This window comes from Bos taurus, chromosome 2 (assembly GCF_002263795.3).
Source record: "Bos taurus isolate L1 Dominette 01449 registration number 42190680 breed Hereford chromosome 2, ARS-UCD2.0, whole genome shotgun sequence".
Lineage (NCBI taxonomy): Eukaryota > Metazoa > Chordata > Mammalia > Artiodactyla > Bovidae > Bos > Bos taurus.
Window position 1 is genome coordinate 16,007,841 of NC_037329.1, and position 17,548 is coordinate 16,025,388.

Genomic DNA, 17,548 nt, shown 5'->3' on the forward strand with positions numbered 1-17,548 from the left:
ATCTTCCAAGCTCAGGGATCAAACCCACATATCTTGCATCTTCTGCATTGGCAACTTGATTCTTTACCACTAGCGTCACCTGAGAAGCCTCAGATGGGTGTATGAAAGTGAAAGTGAAGTCGCTCAGTCTTCAATTGAGTGACCCCATGGACTGTAGCCTACCAGGGTCCTCCGTCCATGGGATTTTCCAGGCAAAAGTACTGGAGTGGGGTGCCATTTCCTCCTCCAGGGGATCATCCCGAGCCAGGGATCAAACCTGGGTCTCCCACATCGCAGGCAGACACTTTACCTTCTGAGCCACCAGGGAAGCCCAGATGGGTGTATATGTTTGTAAACCTCATCAAAATGTGTTGCTCAGATCTGTGCATTTTACTTTTGCAAAATTTACCTGTTTAAAAAGAATCACTAGAGATTCTTGCAGCCAATAAAAAGATAATAATGAAATACTGTGAACAATTTTATGCTCCTTAATTAAACAAAGTAGAAGAAATGGACCAATTCCATGAAAATCACAAACTGCCAAAATTCAACTAAGACAAAATAATCTGAATAGTCATATAAACATTAAAGAAATTGAATTCATACTTTAAAAGCTCCTGAAAAAGATATCTTCAGGACAAAATGGTTTCATTGCAGAATTCTATTAGATATTTAAAGAAGAATTAACATGAGTTCAGCACAACCTCTTTCAGAATACAGAAGAGTATGCTCAACTTGTTTTATGAGGCCAATGTTAATTAACCTCATACCAAATCAGAGGAAGACAGTACAAAACAAAACAAAGCAAACCTATAGACCAATATACCTTAGACACAAAATCCTTAACAAAATATTAGCAAACATGTAATTCTACCTCTTAAAAACACCTCCACTTTAAAAAATATATCTTTTCTTTTCTTTTTTTAAAACCTCTGTGGAAGTAGATAGGTGTGTTGCTGTGTGCACATGTGAATATGGATGTGTGTGTTTTCTGTAAGAATTCAAATTAGAAACCTGGTAGGGCTTCCCTAATGGCTCAGTTGGTAACGAATCTGCCTGCAAAGCAGGAGAATTGGGTTCCATCCTTGGGTCAGGAAGATCCCCTGGAGAAGGGAACGGCCACCCACTCCAGTACTCTTGCCTGGTGAATCCCATGGATAGAGGAGCTGGGCAGGCTACAGTTCATGGGATGGCAAAGAGCTGGACATGACTGTGTGGCTAACTTTCACTTTTCACTTTCAACAATGGGCTGAAATATTTAGATCTAGGTATAAAGTAAAAGAAAGTAATCTGAGGGCTTCCTTGGTGGCTTAGTGGTAAAAAAGAATCTGCTTGCCAATGGAGGGGACATTGGTTCGATCCCTGATTTGGAAAGATCTCACATGCCGTGGAGCAACTAAACCTGTGTGCCACAACTACTGAGCCCATGTTCTGTAACTACTGAAGCCTGTGTGCCCTTGAGTCTTAAGAGCTGTGTGCTCCACCGCAAAAGAAGCCACCACAGTTGTAAGTCTGAGCCTCACAGCTAGAGAATAGCCCCCGCTTGCTGCAGCTAGAGAAAAGTCCATGCAGCAATGAAGACCTAGCACAACCATAAAATAAATAAATAAAATACAGTTATAAAAAATAATCTGCAGAAAGAAATGCGTTGTTATTTCTCCTAAGTAATTTTACTCATTTTTTAATGTGGAAAAAATCATTTCAAATGTCAATAATTCTTGTAATTCTATAATTCCAAGAAACATTATTCTCATAGATAATTCCCCTCAATATCTTTTTGTGTATGCATGTATGTGTGACAATGTGTTAGACATTTGACAATTATAACTTTAACGATGAGCACCAAACCAGGCTTAAACAGGTCACAAAATAGATTAACCACTGACATATTGGAAAAAATAATACAATTTCCCAACATGAACTATTGTGGTCAAGTCATAAAGAACTACCCTTTTAAAATGCACCTTAAAAACACCAGCTTACCATTATGACAGATTAGCTGCTTTTCATAGATAGATACTATTGTGTAAATACAAATGAAAAGTACATCAGTGGCCGTTATTATACTAACAGTCTAGTATTAATATAATGTCCAAGAATCAGCTATAATTACAGTAAAAGCCCCATGGCTTAGATCTGCCGTGGGTTTCTTAAATAATCAATCTGAAAAGCTGAAATAGTGAGTCTAGGGACATCTTTACCAAATGAAAAATTACATTTTCATTAACAATAACACATCAGTTTCTATTTTAAATGGACATTAATGAATAAAGTATGTATTTAATGTTATAGCATAGATTCCCAGATATCTCTTTTTCCTGGTTAATATGTTATATAGTTTGAAACAATTCCAATTTCCACATTTTAAAAATTATAGATATGACCTTTACTCCTTGAATAAAGGAAAGTGCAGAGACAAAGAGAAAATAACTCTCTTTCTTTTGTGGATCCTAAGGAAGTACACACACACACACACACACACACACAAACATTTGGGGTATGAGTGCTAGTGTTTATTTCCATTCATACACAGTTCAGTTCAGTTCAGTTCAGTTCATTCGCTCAGTCGTGTCCGACTCTTTGCAACCCCATGAATTGCAGCACACCAGGCCTCCGAGTCCATCACCAACTCCCGGAGTTCACTCAGACTCACATCCATCGAGTCAGTGACACCATCCAGCCACCTCATCCTCTGTCGTCCCCTTCTCCTCCTGCCCCCAATCCCTCCCAGCATCAGAGTCTTTTCCAATGAGTCAACTCTTCGCATGAGGTGGCCAAAGTACTGGAGTTTCAGCTTCAGCATCAGTCCTTCCAAAGAAATCCCAGGGCTGATCTCCTTCAGGATAGACTGGTTGGATCTCCTTGCATTCCAAGGGACTCTCAAGAGTCTTCTCCAACACCACAGTTGAAAAGCATCAATTCTTCAGTGCTCAGCCATCTTCACAGTCCAACTCTCACATCCATACATGACCACTGGAAAAACTATAGCCTTGACTAGATGGACCTTTGTTGGCAAAGTAATGTCTCTGCTTTTTAATATGCTATCTAGATTGGACATAACTTTCCTTCCAAGGAGTAAGCATCTTTTAATTTCACGGCTGCAGTCGCCATCTGCAGTGATTTTGGAGCCCCAAAAAATAAAGTCTGACATTGTTTTCACTGTTTCCCCATCTATTTCCCATGAAGTGATGGGACCCGATGCCAAGATCTTAGTTTTCTGAATGTTGATCTTTAAGGCAACTTTTTCACTCTCCACTTTCACTTTCATCAAGAGGCTTTTTGTTCCTCTTCACTTTCTGCCATAAGGGTGGTGTCATCTGCATCATACACAGTAGAGGGGAACAAAGGGAAAAGGCCACTTAACAGACAAAGACTCTGAGTTGACACACACTTCCCCTATCTTTTCTTTCTGCTCTTAATTCTTATTTATTCTACTCTAGGAAAACTATCCATAGTCTAGTTAATAAAAAATGATATTAACATAGGTTAATATTCTTCTAGGTTCCTCCCTGTACCACAGGGCATAACATCTGGAAACTGTTCTACAGATTCCCTTGCCAGCAGGATTCTAGTTACAAATTATCAATCAATGAAAGATATTTACATTAAATTTGTAAGGAGAAGAAAAGGAAAAGCCATTAATGCTTTAGGTTTAAACAGACCTTAGGTAGACGGAAGAAGTAAAGTTATACCTTTGGCATTTTGATATCTTCCTGAGTGAGTGAAGTCACTCAGTCGTGTCTGACTCTTCACGACCCCATGGACCATAGCCTAACCAGGTTCCTCTGTCCATGGGATTTTCCAGGCAAGAATACTGGAGTGGGTTGCCATTTCCTTCTCCAGGAGATCTTCCCAAACCAGGGACTGAACAGGTCTCCCGCATTGCAGGCAGATGCTTTACCGTTTGAGCCACCAAGGAAGATCTATCTTCCTGAGTATCAGCCATTTCGATGCTACAGATACTGAAGAACTTTGGTCTTGACTTACCTTCAATTCTTCCATGTTCACATTTCTCAAAAGAAGGCTTCCTGGCCTTCACTCTTACCTTCTTACAGGTGTATGAATCTTTAATTCCCTATTTGATCCACAAAGCAGAAATTTCCTGTGGTTCATCCTAAAAACAATGTAAAATTTGAAATTATTTTTCGGTAAAAATGTATCAGTAACACTGTCAATCACCCAAATGAATCACATTCCCATTTTAAACAATAAATGGGCTGGGAAAGTATGTGACTTTTCCATATGGAAAAGCAAATCTCATGCTCAATCGTGTCTTTGCAACCCCATGGACTGAAGCCCACCTGACTCCTCTGTCCATAGGGATTCTCCAGGCAAGAATACTCAAGTGGGTTGCCATTTCCTCCTCCAGGAGATCTTCCCAATCCAGGTATCAAACTCAAGTCTCCTGCATTGCAGGCAGATTCTTTACCATTGAGCCACCAGAAAAGTCCCAAAGTATGTCTGTGAAAGGTATAATTCCAACATTCTATACATATCCCCTTTAGTGCAGAAGTACTCCTCCTTATATGGCTACCCCAGGTCTTGGTGAGCTTGGATTATTCATCTTCTACTTTCATGTTCAGTCTCACCTAGATTCTAGAATGGCTCAGTCTTGATAAAAGACGTGCTTATGTTATTTTTCAGTCACCCACCGGTACCTCTCTGTACAGACCCTGCTCTACGCTTTGCATTCTGGGTCAGGGACTAGTGTCCCTTTTTTTTCTTTACTGCCTTTTCTAATAAATCTGGAACCCTGTCACTTGTTGAGGATCACATGATTTCCGGGTCTGCATACAAGTAGCAGGACCTCAGCAAGTCATTTTGCTTTGCTTGCCTATCAGGACATTGATTTTTGTTGTTGTTGCTTATTTTTGTTTTTTCATTTTGAATCCCATGTGTAGACAGATGTTTTAAAATGGTGCCTAGATATTGCTATACTACTGTGCATAGTGCCTAGCATACTTCATTCATATTAAATGAAAGAAAAAATGATAAAAAAAAAAAAAAAAAAAGATTATTTGGAGCAGGCCCAGGTTAATGGGAACTCAGATTTACTTAAGGGATTCAGGTCATGTCAGGCACTTCATTGAGGTTAAGCCCAAATCTTTGCCTACTTGGTTAAAATGGACTCGAGAAAGGCTGATTTTTTCCCCATGAAACAGTATGATCTTAGGCAGACAATCTGAAGTGGGTAGGTAGGATCTTCATTCACATGACTGAAGCTGCCTCAGTGGTTTCTAGCCCCCGTTGAAGCTTGCAGGAAGGAGAAAAGATGTGGGAGAAAACCAGCTTCTTTTTTTCAACAACTTGACCTGGATATTGCATATATATCACTTCTATTCATCTCCCAATGCCCAACATCATATGACTACACTCATCTTCAAGGGCATAATTTCTAGTGGTGATGCTATTCACTGAGCTAAAACTCAGGAGTTTTATTACAAAAGTGAAAATGATAAATGGCTACTAGGGGGACAATTAGCAGAGTCTGACACACAGGGAATTTGAATTTAGCCCTAGTTGAAACTAAAGCCTCTTTTGTTTGTTCCATTGTGCTTTGTGACTTCTGCATCTTCTAGGTTATAAGAGATATCAAAATTTTTAGCAGAGATGCAACATGATCAGAGTTACATTTTTGAATGAACACTTTGAAGAAATCACAAAAAGGGAAGGAAATGTTAGAAAATAGTTGTATACGTTAAAGAGATAAATGATTGTTTAAAGCAGCTGTTCTCAATCTTTTTGGTTTTAGGACTCTTTTATCCTATTAAAAACCCCAGAGGACCTCAAAGAACTTACATTTAAATGGATTCTATCCATTGACCTCTACCATACCAGAAACAAAAAGTGAGGAAATTTTAAAGCATAGGAGAGAACAACTGTTGTATTAGGCAACAGAGTAATGATGTCATCACCCGTCATGTAGCTTGCAGAAAATTCTGCTGAATGTGTGGGAGATAGTGAGAGTGAAATAGGCAATTAACATCTTAATATTACTATGAAATTATTTTTGACCTCCTGGAGATCTCGAAAGAGTACTGGGGTCCCACAGGGATCCCTGGATTATATTTAGAGAACCACTGGCTTAAATAAGTTATTATCAGCAGAGTTGTCAGGCAGGAATAAGTTTAAAGACCTCAGAGGAGTAGAAATGACAGGATTTAGTGACTTGCTTTAATAAGATATAATTTACAAACACAGCCTCCCTTCAATATTAGTTGTTACTGTGTTGAAGCTAACCTTTAAGGAGCACTGTACTGAGTGCTTAAATACTTAATTTTATTTAATCCTTAAAAACCCTGTGATACGGTGCCATTACAATTTTTAGCCAATATGTTTAATGAATAATGTACAATTGTGGTGTGCATGCCAAGTTGCTTCAGTCTCTGTGCAACCCAATAGACTGTAGCCCACCAGGCTCCTCTGTCCATGGGATTCTCCAGGCAAGAACACTGGAGTGGGTTGCCATGCCTTCTCCAGGTGACCTTCCGGGCCCAGGGATTGAACCCGTGTCTCTTATGTCTCCTGCATTGGCAGGCAGGTCCTTTACCACTAGCACCACCTGGGAAACCCCAGTTGTGGTGGTGAGCAGCATATAATTTCCTAGCTACTGAGAACCAAAGTTCTTTTAAGGTAACTGGAGTTGTGAATAACAGCCTCTGGCCAATGCTTTTCAAAAATTATCCCGTACCTCCAGAGACATTTTCTTCACAGCAAGCTGGTAAGAGTCTGATCTCTGTTGCTTCTTCAGAGAATTGATTTCTGTATTTTCCTTTGTTCTGGTTCTGACACTGTTCCCGTTCTGGTTATTCACCACTGCTCACTGATCAACTTTTGTTCCATCTGTTCTCCTGACTCTATCTTTAACCTGGATTCCATTCTTATTTCTCAGCTAAACTTAGCTTCTCAGCACCTGTTCCAACTTTCCTCCTGTTTGTAACTACCCCATTCTGGTATGTAAACTGATTTTCCCATATCCCAGTGACAGTCAGGACCTACTACCCTCACATATTCTGAATTTTTTTTTTCTGGTCGCTATTTGCAATATAACACCACAACCATCCTTTGCTCACAGTCTTTCTAGAGTTAAAAGCTTTCCTTTATGGCATCAGTCCTTTTGTATCTGACCGTAGATATAGGATATTAGAGCAGAAAATGTAACAAGACCAAGAGGCATGTGTTCCATAGAAGAAAAAACTTGTTTCTTTGATCTATAGGAAATGCCAATAGAGTATTTGAGGCTTTTGTTTGCTTGTTTGCAGAGTACATTAACCATAATTACATGCTATAACTGTGAAGCATATTATGATCAGATTGTGCTGAGTGCTTAAATTGATGGTGTTAGTTGGAGACAGGGTTCCAGAAGCTCTGTCCTTATATAGAAATTTAAGAAAAGCAGCCATATCAGTAGATTGCTACAGAAGAGAGGTTATTTACAATTATTGCATTTATTTTCTTTTTCCCCCAATAGAAAATGTGTGGGGCTCTTGAAAAAAAAAATAACCAAAATATCATTACAACAAATAAAAAGATGAAACAGATAGATGAAAAAAATATCCAACTAGTATTCACATTTTTCTGGTTATAATCTTATAAGTGATTACTTTTTTTTTTTGCTTTATATAATTTGTTTGTTTGAATCAAGATACAAATAATTAATATATTGCGATTGTTTGATGTTTCTTAAGTGTCTTTAGGTCTATAGAGTAAAAAAACACGTGGTTTTCCTACAGATTTCCCACTTTCTGAACTGTGGTCGTTGCATTCCTGTGACATCCCAAGTATTCTGTGGCACTGTCAGATCAAAACATATTATCAGATTACTTCAGAGGTGGTGGTTTGTATGTCCTCAGAAGTTATAAACAACCTACGGCAAGTAATTTTACAATTTTAGCTATTGATGGTCATTTCCCAGGTTGACTAATAAATTAGGAATTCAAAAGAGCTATATTCTAGTTTTAAAAACCTTATTTATTAACATAACATAACACTTCCATAAAGAGAAGTTTTCCAACATAAAGTAATTGCTTACACTGAGGTAAAGTTAAAGAAAGGCAGGAGAAATGCATAATTCCCTCCTCTCCATCCATTTTTGTCAGTGGAAGACTATTCAAGGCGTCCTCTGAACCCTTTTGCTAGATGTTGGTCATCATTGATAGCTTTTTTACTTCCTGGCATGTCAAGAAGTCCAGGCTACCTTGGCTTTTCCTACCCTGGACCTGGAGGCATTTATTTCTCCAAGGATCCTTGCTCCTTTAAGAAATAATTTATATTAGTGATCACAATGTGGACACTAGGGATGCTCAGAGCTACTGAACTGGTCACTGTCTCTAGCTTTTTTCAGTGTACGGAATTAGGAAGTATGTTTCTGTTTGTTGGTTTTTGAGAAATATTGGCAAACTAGAAAAATAAGAGCGTTTTAAACCCAAAGTAAGCAAAAGAAAAGAAGTACTAAGATTTAGAGTGGAAATCCACAAAACTGAAAAATAAATAAACAGAGAAAATCAATAAAACCAAAATATAGTTCTCCGGAAAAAAATCAAATAACATTGACAAGCCTTTAGCCAGACTAACTAAGCAAAAAGGGAGAGGACACAAATTACTAATATCAGAAATGGAAGTGTTGGCATCACTACAGATCCCGTGGATAATAAAAGGAAAATCAGGGGATAGTCTGGACAACTCTATGTCCACAAATTTGATAACCTAGATGAAATAGACCAATTCCTTGAAAGACTCCAACTGCCAAAATTCACAAAAGAAGAAATAGACCCTCTGAATAAGCCTATATCTATTAAAGAAATTGAATCATTAATTAATAATCCTCCAAAAAAGAAAACATCAGGCCCAGATGGGTTTCTGGTAAATTTCACCAAACATTTAAGGAATAAATTGTGCCAACTCCCTACAATCTCTTTCAGAAGATAGAAGCAGAGAGAATATTTTACAACTCATGAGACCAGAATTACCCTGATACCAAATCCAGACAAAAACATTACAATAAAGCAAAATGACAGGCTATCGCTGCTTAGAACACAAATGCTAAAATTCTCAATGAAATATTAGCAAATGGAATTCCTCAAAATATAAGAATGATTATACATCATGCTGCTGCTGCTGCTGCTAAGTCACTTCAGTTGTGTCCAACTCTGCGCGGCCCCATAGACGACAGCTCACCAGGCTCCACCGTCCCTGGGATTCTTCAGGCAAGAACACTGGAGTGGGCTGCCATTTCCTTCTTCAATGTGTGAAAGTGAAAAGTGAAAGTGAAGTTGTTCAGTTGTGTCCAACTCTTCATGACCCCATGGGCTGCAGCCTACCAGGCTCCTCCGTCCAAGGGATTTTCCAGGCAAGAGTACTGGAGTGGGGTGCCATTGCCTTCTCCATGACCAAGTGGGATTTACCTCAGGTGTGCAAGGCTGATTCAACATTTGAAAATCAACTAATGTAACCCATCACATCATGAGACAAAGGAGAAAATCACATAATTATACTAATAGTTGAAGAAAAAGCACTTAAGAAAATCCAATATCCTTTAATGATAATTTAGAAATCAAGGAGAAATTTCTCAACCTAATAGACTACCTTCAGAAACCCCACATCTTACCTTATACTTAATAGTGAGAGGCTAGAAGCTTTCCCACTAGATCATGTACAAGGCAAGAATGATTTCTCTTAACACTTCTTCTCAACAATGTATTGGATGTTCTAGCTAAAGTAATAAGTAAGAAAAGGTATACGGATTGGGAAGGAAGACATAAAAGTTGTCTTTGTTCACTGATGACATAATCATCTATATAGAAAATCTGAAAGATTCAACAAAAACTCTTAGAACTAATAAACAAGGTTGTAGAATAAAAGGTTTATATACAAAAGTCAATTGCTTCCTTATCAATATATAGCAGCAATAAACACGTGGAACTGGAAATAAAAAACACAATGCCATTTACATTTAGCACCCAAGAAGAATAAATACTTTGATATATATATATAACAAAATATGTTTAGGACCTATTTAAGGAAAACCACAAAACTCTGATAAATGAAATCAAAGAACAAGAAAAATGGAGAAATATAACACATTCATGGATAGGAAAACTCAATATTGACAAGATGTCAGGTCTTCCCAACCTGATCTATAGATTCAGCACAATTCAAATCAAAGTCTCAATAAGTTAATCTGCAGGTATCAACAAACAAATCCTAAAGTTTGTATGGAGAGGTGAAAGACCCAAAATAGCCAGCACAATATTGAAAAACAAAAATAAAATGGGGGACTGATAATACCCAGTTTCAAGATTCACTATACATCTACAGTAATCAAGAGTGTGGCAAAAGAATAAACAAACAGATCAATGGAACAAGATCGAGAACCCAGAAATAGACCCCCATAAACACGGCCAACTGAGCGTGGACAAAGGGGCAAGGGCAACACAATGGAGCACAAATAGTTTTTCAATAAATGGTGCTGACACAACTGAAAATTCACTTGCCAAAAATAAATCTAGATACAGTCCTTACACTCACTACAAATTAACTCAAAATGCATCATAGACCAAATGTAAAACACAGAGCTACAAAACCCCCAGAAAATAAAATAAGAGAAAAACTAGATGACCTTGACTGTGATGATGACTTTTTAGACATAACTTTAAAGGCATAATCCATGAAAGAAATAATTGATGAGCTAGATTTCAATAAAATTTTTAAAAATATATTTGCTCTGCAAAAGGCAATATCAAGAGAATGAGAAAAAAAAAAAGAAAAAAAAAAAAAAACCCACAGGCTGGGAGACAGTACATCTGAAAAAAGAACTGTTATTTAAAATATACAAAGAATGGTTAAAACTCAAAAAAAAAAAAAAAAAAAAATGACCTGATTAAAAAATGGATCAAAGACCTTAACAGACACCTAACTGAAGAAATACAGATGTGAAAAAAAGAAAGAAATGCAGATGGGAAATAGCATTTGCACACCTATTAATATGGCCAAAATCTGTAATACTGACAAGTGCTGGCGAGGATTTGGAATCACGGAAACTTTCATTCTCTGCTGGTTGAAATAGAGAATGGTACAGACACTCTGGAAAAGACTTGGACAGTTTCTTACAAAACTAAATATACTCTTATTATATGATCCAGCAATAGTGCTCCCTGTATTTACCCAAAGAAGTTGAAAACTTCAGTTCAGTTAGTAGCTCAGTCATGTCTGACTATTTGTGACCGTATGGACTGCAGCATGCCAGGCTTCCCTGTCCATCACCAGTTACTGGAGCTTGCTCAGACTCATGTCCATTGAACTGATGATGCTATCCAACCATCTCACCCTCTGTCGTCCCCTTCTCCTCTTGCCTTCAATCTTCCCCAGCATCAAGGTCTTTCCCAAAGAGTCAGTTCTTCGCATCAGGTGGCCAAAGTATTGGAGTTTCAGCTTCAGCATCAGTCCTTCCAATGAATATTCAGGACTGATTTCCTTTAGGATGGACTGGTTGGATCTCCTTGCAGTCCAGAGATGCTCAAGAGTCTTCTCCAACACCACAGTTCAAAAGCATAAATTCTTCAGTGCCGGGGTCCAGCCCCGGTGGATCCAGGGAATTCGAAGCGGGGACGGCATCGGCGAGGATCAGGAAACAATTGCTTAATTAAACGTTAATTAAGGATATAAAGAGTAATAGAATGAGGATAGCTCAGTGAGGAAATTCAGTGGAGAAAAGAGGCTGAAATAAGGATAGCTCAGTGAGGAAATTCAGTGGAGAAAAGAGGCTGAATAATTCAGCCAGAAGGTAAGAGAAAGAACGACATGGTGAGACCAAGTTTCGGTGAACAAGGCCCGCACTTTATTTTCCAAAGTAGTTTTTATACCTTAAATTATGCATAGAGGATAATGGGGGAAGGGGTAGAGTCATGCAGTAAGCCAGGCTTTCTTCCTGCAAACTTATCATATGCAAAAGTTTAGGTGATTTGCATCATCTTCTGGCCCAGAGGCCTTTTTCTCTAAAGGTGATTATTCTAAAGTCAGGCGCCAGCCTCCAAAAAGCATTAGATAAAGTTGCATTCCTACAGAGCAAAGGTGTGGTGGGCTATAACAAGAAAAAGAATTAACTCAAGGGTCCCAGGTTACAAACATTAAAGCTACTACTTACACCACTTATATTAATCAATACACTGCCAGGGACACAGCAGGTAAGGGATATGGAGACTTAGCAGCAAACATTGGCCCAACAAGTGAAAAATCCCTTCACCAATACAATTTCTAATCAATCTTTTAACTGCTCAAAGGAATCTGTATTTAGACAGTTTAGAATATCTCATGCCTCTCACAGTTTGGAGGCTCTGAGTAATCACATGTGGCCGGAAAAACCTATTCAGGCAGGCTAGAGGACTTCCAAGGGAGTTTGTAGGTTGAAACACTGTCACACCCAGGAATTATTAACTGGAGCTGTAAGCTAACTCTTTTTTCAGAGAGAGGTAGTGGGGGACAGCCCCCCATAAAGTCAGAGGTGTAGGTGAAAGCACAAAGCAGAAAGTAGGCAGACTCTGGTTTTGGGGGTAGATTGCTCGAGAATTTCCAGGGAGACACCTGAGGCTTGATCCCGCCTTTGCGTATGCCAAGCCTCCTTCCTCATGACCTTTGCCAGGGGCGGAGCTCACTCCCCGCACTTCAGCACTCAGGTTTCTTTATAGTCCAACTCTCACATCCAAAGACGACTACTGGAAAAACCACAGCTTTAACTAGACAGACCTTTGTCAGCAATGTAATGTCTCTGCTTTTTAATATGCTGTCTAGATTGGTCGCAACTTTTCTTCCAAGGAGCAAGCGTCTCTTAATTTCATGGCTGCAGTCATTATATGCAATGATTTTGGAGCCCCCCAAAATAAAGTCTGTCACTATTTCCATTGTTTCCCCATCTATTTGGCATGAAGTGATGGGACCGGATGCCATGATCTGACTTTGAGTTTTAAGCCAACTTTTTCACTTTCATCAAGAGGATCTTTAGTTCTTCAGTTTCTACCATAAAGGTGGTGTCATCTGCATATCTGAGGTTATTGATATTTCTCCCAATCTTGATTCCAGCTTGTGTTTCATCAAGCCTGGCATTTCTCATGATGTATTCTGCATAGAAGTTAAATAAGCAGGGTGATAATATACAGTCTTGACATACTCCTTTCCCAATTTGGAACCAGTCTGTTGTTCCATATCCAGTTCTAACTGTTGCTTCTTGATCTTCATACAGATTTCTCAGGAGGCAGGTCAGGTGGTCTGGTATTCCCATCTCTTGAAGAATTGTCCACAGTTTTTTGTGATCCATACAGCACATAAGTTGAAAACTTATGTCCACATAAAGACCTGCACATAGATATTTGTAGCTGTTTTATTTATAATGGCCAAAACTTGTAAGCAATCAAGATCCCCTTCAGTAGATTAATGGTAAATAAACAGTGGTGTATCCAAATGATAAAATATTATTCAGTGTTTAAAAGAGATGAGCTAACAAGTCATTAAAAGATATGAAGGAATATTAAATGCATATTACTGCAATTAATATTGTGAAATAAACTATTGTGAGAAGAGCTGCATAACATAAAATTCCAGCTATTTGATCTTCTGGAAATAGCAAAATTAGGGAGGTAGTAAAAAGATTGTAGCTGCCAGGAGTGGAATTTGGAGGAATGTATAGATAGAGAATGAAGAATTTTTATAATGTCTGTATGACATTATAATGATGAAAATATGTCAGTGTATATTTATCCAAACTCATAGAATGAATGGGGGCTTCCCAGGTGGCATTAATGGTAAATACTCACTTGCCAATGCAGGAGACATAAGAGACGTGGGTTCCATCCCTGGGTCGGGAGATCCTCTGGAGAAGTGAATGGCAACCCATTTCAATATTCTTGCCTAGGGAATCTCATGGGTCGCAAAGAGTCAAACACAACTGAAGCAACTTAGCATCGCAGAATGGATAGCATCAAGAGTAAACCCTAGTATAACCTATGGGTTTTGGGTGATTATGATCTATCAGTGTGAGTTTATCAATTATAGCAAATATTCTACTCCGGTGAGTGATACTGATAACAGGGGAGGCTGCACATATGTGGAGGCAGGGCATATAAGGGAAAATATCTGTATTTTCCTCTCAATTTTGCTATGAATCTATAGTTGTTTTAGAAACCTAAAGTCCTTCAAATATATATACATACATATATATATACACATACATACATACATACACATATACACACACATATATATATATACACACACATATAAAACGTTTATCCTGAGTTCATATTGGAGCTTCTTATTCAAATTGAGAGCTAATTAAATATTTACTGAAACTTACTTCTTTATCATCTCTTCTCTCCTACTGAAAATCTTGGTTCTTAATGACATAAATACAATTATTCATTTGCTTTATTCTGTACTTCATATAAAGCTTTCTTAGAGTAATACTGCTGCTGCTGCTGCTGCTAAGTCGGTTCAGTTGTGTCCGAGTCTGTGCGACCCCATAGATGGCAGCCCACCAGGCTCCCCCGTCCCTGGGATTCTCCAGAGTAATACTAGCAGTATCAATAATATAACTCATGAAAAGCGTTTAAGACATGTTTGCAATTCTTTTTTCCTTAACCCACTAAGAAACTATTATTGCATTGTTATGTCATTCTAAATTGCTTCTGTACATTATACTAACTAATAAACATACCTTTAGTTTTATTGACTTCATTTAACATTTAAAATCTTTATAGGTTTTCAATGTTAAATTGACAACACAAACTGTATTCAAGGAATCAAACTTCTATTTCTGATTTTTCCATCCTTATTTCTTCACTTCCACTTGTCCTGTCTACCTTTTCTCCCCTTCTAACATTTTGTTCTAAATTGAGACACTTTAAGTGTAAAATGGGATTGTATTAATAACTACACCTTGGAAATAGGTGCAAATTAAGACTATTTAGGGAAAATGTGGGATATGTATCTTGAAGACATCATTCAAAAAATTTTAACTTTTCACTTTCAAGAATATAGGCCAATGCATATTCATTAAATAGAACTAGATCAAATTGCCAATATTTGACTACTTTTTAAATAAAAATGGTAATTTCATATGTTTGGTTTAGAAGCATAAATATTAGTGTCCCTCCTTTCCTAGATACATGATGGCATATTATACTCTTCCTCTCATGGCTTTTTTACTTAAATATAAAATACTCGATAGTTGTTGAAAGAGATAGTCTTCATTCCTTTTACAGGTGCAGGATCTGTATTGCATAGATGTATCACAGTTTATGTGGCCAGTCCTTATTGATGAAAGTTAATTTTGTTTCTATATTTTTGGTTTTAAAAATAGTGCTGTAATCAATAGCTTTGTCCATAACAGCTATCCGATTTTTTGCCAGTGTTGATAGATTCCTAGAAGGGAATTGCTGAGTCAGTCAATAATGTGTACGTGATTTTACAAGAGGTTGCCAAATTTTTCTCTACAGGGATTGTACTTTCTGCCTTAGAAAAGTGTGAGAGGTCTCCCTCACATGCCTTTAGAGCACTTCTCAGTTCAGTTCAGTCGCTCAGTCCTGTCTGACTCTGCAACCCTATGGACTGTAGCATGCCAGTCTTCCCTGTCCAACACCTGGAGCTTGCTCAAACTCATGTCCACTGAGTTGGTGGTGCCTTCAAATCATCTCATCCTCTGTTGTCCGCTTCTCTTCCTGCCCTCAATCTTTCCCAGCATCAGGGTCTTTTCAAATGGGTCAGTTCTTGGCATCAGGTGGCCAGAGTATTGGAGTTTCAGCTTCAGCATCAGTCCTTCCAATGAATATTCAGGAATGTTTTCCTTTAGGATTTACTGGTTGGATCTCCTTGCAGTCCAAGGGACTCTCAAGAGACTTCTCCAACACCAGAGTTCAAAAGCATTGATTCTTTGGCACTCAGCTTTCTTTATAGTCCAGCTCTCACATCCATACATGACTGTTGGAAAAACCATAGCTTTGACAAGACGGACCTTTGTTGCAACCTTTTTCTATATCTAGCGAATTGCTTATCAGGGCTGCCAAGATCTTTTTGGACTGCTCCCCAGCACAAGTGACCTGACTAAAGATGTGTGCATGAGATTTATCTTGATATGCAATGTAATTGGGCACAGAATTCTTGGTTGGTACAGTGATTTTTGAACTGGATTCCCCACTCCCACTTTCCCCCAAATCATTCGTTAAGTTTCTGGTCAAATATTCCCCACTCCCACTTTCCCCCAAATCATTCATTAAGTTTCTAGTCAAATCACTTCCATGAAGCCTCCTCTACCTCTCTTCCCTGTTCCAATAGCACTTGCAGATATGTTGACTATAAACTTTATCATAATGTACTTAACCATTTACAAGCCAGGCTTCTCTCATTAAATGGATTTCTTGAGGTCAGAGACCAACTATTTTTCAGGTTTCCATTGCTACTGCTAAGCCAAGTTGTTTTTTTTTTTTTTTTAAGCACAAATAAAAGATTTATTTTTGAAAGGGTAGATAAGGTATAGTTAACGGACAGAAGACTTTTGACAGTTTTAGTGAAAAGTTTTTAATCTAGAGAGAAATGGGGATTTGTTGAAACTTTTTACTTGCATGTACATGTTTATGCATATGTTTTTGTCAGATTGAAAGAACAAATTACCCTTGAGATGGTATTTATTTTTATGGCTGAATAAAACATTCTTTTCATTTTCCTTATTTCTATTATTCTCACCCACAGTTACACTTTTTCTTTTATTGTATTAATTTACACAGTATGTTATGAAACACAGGATCTTTTCAAGTTTTGTTCCATGTGAGTTGTGCATATTAACTGCTCACATCTATGCAAACACTCCCATCTAAATTGAATTACATTACAAATACATATCGTATGTTTAAGGTAAGCAATACATATATGCAAATGCATATATACACACATCCTCAACCTACAATAGAAAAGCAAAGAATTCTAAATTCTTTAAGATTGTTAGTGATGCCATTTTGATGGTATGGCAGGAGTGGCTGAGAAAGGAATGCTCCCTGAGCTTTTCACTTACTGGCTGGCCCCTTGCTGTTAGGCAGGGACATACTATTTGTTTTAATCCAGTGACATATGAGCAAAGGTATGGTGTGCTGTTTTGAATAAGGAAAAAGTATGGGCAGTTTCTAATTCTCTCTTCTCCCTCCATGGAAACTGAGGAGGCTGTATGACGCACTTGCAGCTCTGCCATACGTCTGCATCCCTGGATGACTGTGGAGCAGAGGCCCTTGCTGACATGCTGAGGTTTGGAGCATGAGTGGAAATATACTTTAATTGTATTAGGCTGCTGATGTTTTGTGCTCATTTGTATTTGTGGGGCGGGGGGTGGGTGGGTGGTGGGAATCTAGTTTCCTGGCCAGGGTTGAAACTGTGCTCCTTGCAACAGAAACAGAGTCTTAACCACTGGACCTTCAGAGAAGTTCCCTTGTGGTCATTTGTACTGAACAGAAACCAATACACTTGGTATTTTAAGAAATGAGCTAACTTATAGAAGAAAATATTTAGAAGATTAATGAAGTAGCATCTTTAAAGT